The following is a 5,822-nucleotide window of genomic DNA, read 5'->3' on the forward strand; positions in this document are numbered from 1 at the left end:
ATAAATCAACAAATAAATCAACCTCCTATTGGTCTGTTTCTCAGGAAAACCTGGATTATTAATACATATCCTCTCCATTCTAGACTCTCTGCTGGCCCCACCCCTTTTCCTCTAGTTCCTGTTGTGTCTGAACTAACATGCAGTAGCCCTTGAACCTTTCTTTGCTCTAAGCAAATCCATCTTCAAGAGTGCAGCAGATGATACTGTTCAGTGAGCTCACCACATTCCGCCAGCTGACAGCTTCCCATTGGATAGAAAGAGCATAGGTTCAGGTTCAGGTCCTGCCAGGTGTGGCTGGTGACCTTGAGCAAGTCCCTGTACCTTGTCCAGGTCTCCTTTGCTTTATTTGTAAGAAAGAAAATCAGGGGTTCCCATTGCAGTTGACACACAGATTGTCCTAAGGACCTAGTAAAGGACAAGAGGGAGAAGGGCTTTGGAATGCGTGCACCCCATTTCATTGTCAAGCATTACTGTCACCTGGGTGCATCAGCATGGCCCACGGATTACCCAAGTATGATGGACATTGGTTTCCTGTCTTCCCAGCATCTGCTCCCCCTCTTCCTACAGATAGTAGCCTGACTTCCCTTTGGGTGGTTTAGCCTGTAAGTGTTGGATAAGATTGACCCTACCCCGCCTCCAGAGATGGGCTCAACTAGCTTAAGTCAATAAGAGTAAACCCTCCCACTGGACACAGTGATTGGTTTAAGGAAGAGCATGGAACTCACTCTGAGTCAAGGAGGAAATCATATTGCTCAAACACGTGTAGGGGCTACCAGAAGACACGATATCTTCCCTCCGCGAGTGTGAGGTGTGACACTTCATAGCTATTTGCTAGCATGAAGCGAGGGTCTGGAACAGTCAGGGGACGACCACGTGAATCTAAGGATGAAGCCCACACTCAGGAGGCAGGAGGAGAGAAGCAGGGCCCTGAGGACCTCAGCTGCTGCTGGAGCAAGCCCTAACTGATGTCATCCCAACCACCAGATTTCGTAGTTACTAGTATAACTAGATAAACACCTCACTATTTCAGTTTGGGTTGGATTTTCTGTTAATTACAACACAGCACTCTGCTTCACTAGTCTTTTTGCTGCTCCTCTCTGTCTTCGTCCAGTGCTGAAGGGACTGTCTCTCACAGAGGGGAAAAAAAAAAAAAGTCAGAGGAGAGAAGAAAGGAGGAGAGGATCTGGAAGCCAAGTTTGGAGATTGGACTTCTTGGTAGCTGCCCTGGAAAGAGGTCGAGCAGGAGACACTTGGAGCTGCTGGCCAGAGTGAGTTCCAGGGGTATTTGGAAATGTCAGGGCTCCGTCCTCTCCCTTCTCCCACAGATAATCAAGAGTTGGCTGGGAGTGCTAATCCCCGTCAAACACGGCCAAGGACATATCACTGCTCTGGAATCCTGAGTCTTTCCAGAGGTACAAACCATCGCGTTGAGGGTGCGTTCCAGGGCTGGGGGCAGAGGCCACCTCGTGCTAGCCATCTGGAGTACCACGAGCCGTTTCAGAGACTAGGAGGGCAGCTGATAAGCCGTCCTGCTTGCTCCCGTCCCTCTCTTCCCCAATCTTCCCCAAAAGGACAAGATGAGATGAGGCCTCAGGGCCAAGTGCACCGACCTGAGGAACCAGGACAAGAAACCAAGTGCACAGCACAGCCTCTGCTGGCAGCAGGATTCGAGACAGAGTGAGACTTAGACTTAACAGTCCCTTGAAGCACCAGGCAAGAAACTGGAGATGACTAGGACCACCTGAGATTGCTCAGAACCCCAGATGGGGGAGGGAGGAGGGCCTGAGGGATGATACAGTGATAGCTAATAAGCCAGGAGGTCCGAAGGGCTCGGTCAGCTCAAGGGCAACTCAGGCTACTGCCAGCACCTGAAGTTCTAAGAGAAGGGGACACATGACAGCAGCAGGGAGTTGGGAAGGTGGCTCTTTCCCAAGGGGCATGTCCACAGGGGCAGAGTTCCCACCGCCAGTCTCCAGCTCCAACACACACCAGCCACACGCTTCCAAAGGATCTCTTGGAGATTCAATCTCTCATCTGGAAAATGGGAATAATAAATCCTCCCTTATAAGACTGTTCTGGTAAGTGCACACTAAGTGCTCAGGACACACAGATGAACTCAACACAAGGCAATCGGGGATTGCTGGGGAGAAGGGGAGCTGGGATTCGGTGGGGAGGCTGGCCTGGAGAAGATGCTCTGGGCTGAGCAGGAGACCCAGGCTCACCCTTCCCTGGGAATACAATACGCAGCATCTCCTAGCTGGAGAGGCAGGACGCGACCCAGCCTCGGCGGGACAGGTCCCCACGGGGGCTGAGGCATCACTGCAGCTGTAGGGAGGTCCCTCTGGAATTGGGGTAGGCAGGTCCCACTGGGTAGCGCTCAAAGGGCTGCCACCACACAGTCTAGAGACATGAGGCAGGGACAGACAGAGATAAATGGAGGCTGGGGAGCAGTAGCTCTGTGCAGAATTGACCGAGTGGGCTCCTGTCCGCGGCCCTCTGTCTTCTGTTTCTCTCCGGGCCGTGGGTCTGTCCGTGAGTCCAAGGGAAAACCAAAGGGTGACAACTTCTCTCTCTACTTGCGTGGTTCAGAATTTTTTTTTTACCCAATGCCCTTGAATTTCACTCATATTTCTATATTTTATTTTTAAAAGTTAAATAAAATAAGTTTTAAAAAAGAAAAAGAGACTGGGTGTTCTGCAAGAATGTTCCTGTGTCCTGCAAACCTCTTGGAGCCTCCGGTCCCTGGCAGTAGGTCACGAGCGCAGTGGGGCGGAGGACCCAGAGCCAGCTGCTGTGTCCAAAGCCCGGCAAGACTGCGCTCCCAATGTGGAAGGTGTGTGATCTTGGATATGTTCTCCAACTTCTCTGTGCTTTCGATTTCCATTTTTTAAAAAAGTGGAGGCAACAGTAACTTAAATTAGCTAATATGGATAAAAGCACTTAAAACAGTACTTGGTAAAGGTCCCACAAGTGTTTGCTAATATTGTCCTGATCCACGTCCCCAGGCTGCAGTGACTGTCCCCAAGCTCTTGAGCTCCCCACATAGGCACAAGGGCCTTATTTGCTCCGTTGCAGACCAGACTGGCACACAGCACATATTTTCTGGAGGCTTAATGTAGCCGTTAGGATTCTTTTGGTTACAAGTAACAGTAAACGTTCCCCAAACTGACATCACAAAAAGATTTTATGAGTGTACATAGCTGAAGAGAACATGGCTTGGTTCAGATGCTCAGAGGATGAGGTCAGGCTCTGGTGTCCCTGTCTCAGCTTGGCTCCGCTTCATGTGTTGACTCCATTCTCAAACGGGATTTCCTACTCATGGTCACAAAATGGCTGCCAATAGCAACAGGAGTTGCATCCTCCCTGGCTAACAATTTAGTGAGCGAAGAGGGAGATAATTTCCCTCCAGGCTCAAACAAAAACCCTCATTCAACTCTCATTGCCTCTAATTGGCCTGACTCGGTCATATAAAAGTCATCACCAGTTCCAACTAGCAAGGTCTGGGGCAAGGGTCACCCCTGGAGCCAGAAATAGAGTCCAGTAGAGAAATGGATGTTCAAACATAAATCGAGGTACAATTCCCCCCTCCACACACAGAAACAAGTCTTTGCAATATTGGGGGAGAGCAGGAGAGAACTATAATGCAGGAAGAAATAGCCCTGCCTTCTTCCTTAACGTCTCTAAGCAGCTTATTTCCATTTTCTATTCCAAGCGTGAGAGCCAGGGCAGTTGTACACGATGGTTGAGAATCCATGCTGGAACACGACTACCTGGGCCAATCCTGGCTTTGCCACTGACTACCTGTGAGACCCAGGACAATCGGCTTCACCACCTTGGGCCTTAGTCGCCTTGTCTGTAACACAAGGTCAAAAATCTCACCTTCCTCCTGGGGTGCTTGGGAGAATTAAATGAAAGGATCAGGCTAGAAGCGCGTGCCTGGCCCACGGTAGATAATCAATTTGCACTTGAAATTGTTAAGAACGCCTGAATGTTCTTAAGCTAACTCTGGTCGGTCTCACTCGGGGCTAGGCTCTGGGCTAACAGCCCGGAGGAGAGAAAAGGCAAGCCAAACCAGGGGCATAGAGGACACACAATGACTGACAGGCGCTGGTCCTGAGAGTGGGAGAAGGAGCCATGAATGTAGGACCCAGGAGGGTCCGCCTGGAGCACAGGCCTAAGGATGGGAACTGGCCAACGCCAAGTTCCTAAGAAGTGCTCTCCACCACTGAGTTCATCAGAAAACCACAGCGTCTCTTTCTGCCTCCATAGCCCTCTCTCCTGGGGAAGGCAGTGGAAAACACCATTCAAAGAAGGCCCAAAGCCCCGTGCTGGGGTTTGCATGCCGAGTGTTTATATAGATTAGAACATCTCTGTTGACTTGCAGCACAAACCTCCCAGGTTTTGCAGTTCATCAAAGTTTAATGTTCTGTTTCATGTTGTTCCTTGCTATCGCTAAGTGGCTCTGTCAGCTCTTAGAAAGAAAACTTCCCCCTTCAGGGTACATTTCCCCTGTCCTGAGCCGGAGAGCCCCGTTGCTAAGGGCATCTGTTCTGTTTGCTTTTGAGAAGTACAGATGTGAGTAGTCACCAAGTCGCATCTTTTGTTCTGCTCATCTGGCAGCTGGGCCAGTGGGCTGATACAACAGCTGCAGAACACTAGGTCTCCCCAAGGGGGGGAAGAAGAAAAAAGGGAAAAAGCCCAATGTAGCCCGGGAGGCTATGCCAGCCCTCGGAGGCCTTCAAGGATTGGCTGTAAGGAATCTCATTCCACCTCACCCCAACCAGCACGGAGGCTGATAGGATACAATGACTGGGCGCCTGTGAGGGGAAGCTGATGGCTCAATAGGACCATGAAGGTAGAGTTTCTGCCCACTGCAGGCGTACACTCAAGCCGGAGGTGGGAGGCTCCCGGCTGGGGTGGGGGGGAGGGGGCGTAACCAGGAAGGGGTCTAAATTGCAAAGTGTTCATTTGTGCTACATCCCTATCTGGGGACGGGACCGGGATCTCTATGAGCAGGTGCTCAGATATATAACCTGAGGGTAGTGAACTGTTTGGGCAAAACTACAGATTCTGCTGGAGCATCCGATGGCTTTCCCGCACTGCGAAAGCACAAGGTGAAGGTGACGCGGTCAAGATGTATTTGCCTCATTGATGACTGTTGCAAACCTTACACCAAGATGCACATTCGATGTCCTAAGAGTGCCATAAAATAAGTAGGGGAAAGCATAGATGACTATTAGTCCGAACACGATCCATCGGTGGTCTGCCCCGGCGGCCTCACTTGTTCTAGCCACCATTCCCTCTCTCCTGGGTAAAGGCAATCACTTCCTAATTGGTGCCTGCTCCCACCTGAGACAGCCCACCCCTCCTTTAGTTTTATTCTCATCACAGCAGCCAGGGTGTGTGGCTAAGTTTGCAACTTAGGGCGCAAACACCTAAGTGATACGTGTGCTCAAAGCCCTGCCTGTGGCCTCGCATCCCACAAAGCACAAAGCCGAGGTTTTCCCAGGGAAGGACTTTCAGGGCCCTTTGTGACTTGTGCCCTACGAAGGTGATGCCACCTCAGCAGTGGCTCCTACAGCCTCATCTGAGCCACCATATCTGACGCCACGTGGGACAGAGATGAATTCTTTCCTGCTGAGCCTGAAGATACTGCAGCATTGTGAATGAATAAACCATTTCGTTTTTTGTAAGCTAAGTTTAACGTGATTTGTTACACAGCAGTAGATAACCATTAAGGTTTCACATTTTTAAAAAAATAGTTCACTTCTAGAAAGAGTCAAAAGCCACTATTGTAGAAAAATCATTAATGAAAGAATGAA

Source organism: Saccopteryx leptura, chromosome 5 (genome assembly GCF_036850995.1).
Source record: "Saccopteryx leptura isolate mSacLep1 chromosome 5, mSacLep1_pri_phased_curated, whole genome shotgun sequence".
Lineage (NCBI taxonomy): Eukaryota > Metazoa > Chordata > Mammalia > Chiroptera > Emballonuridae > Saccopteryx > Saccopteryx leptura.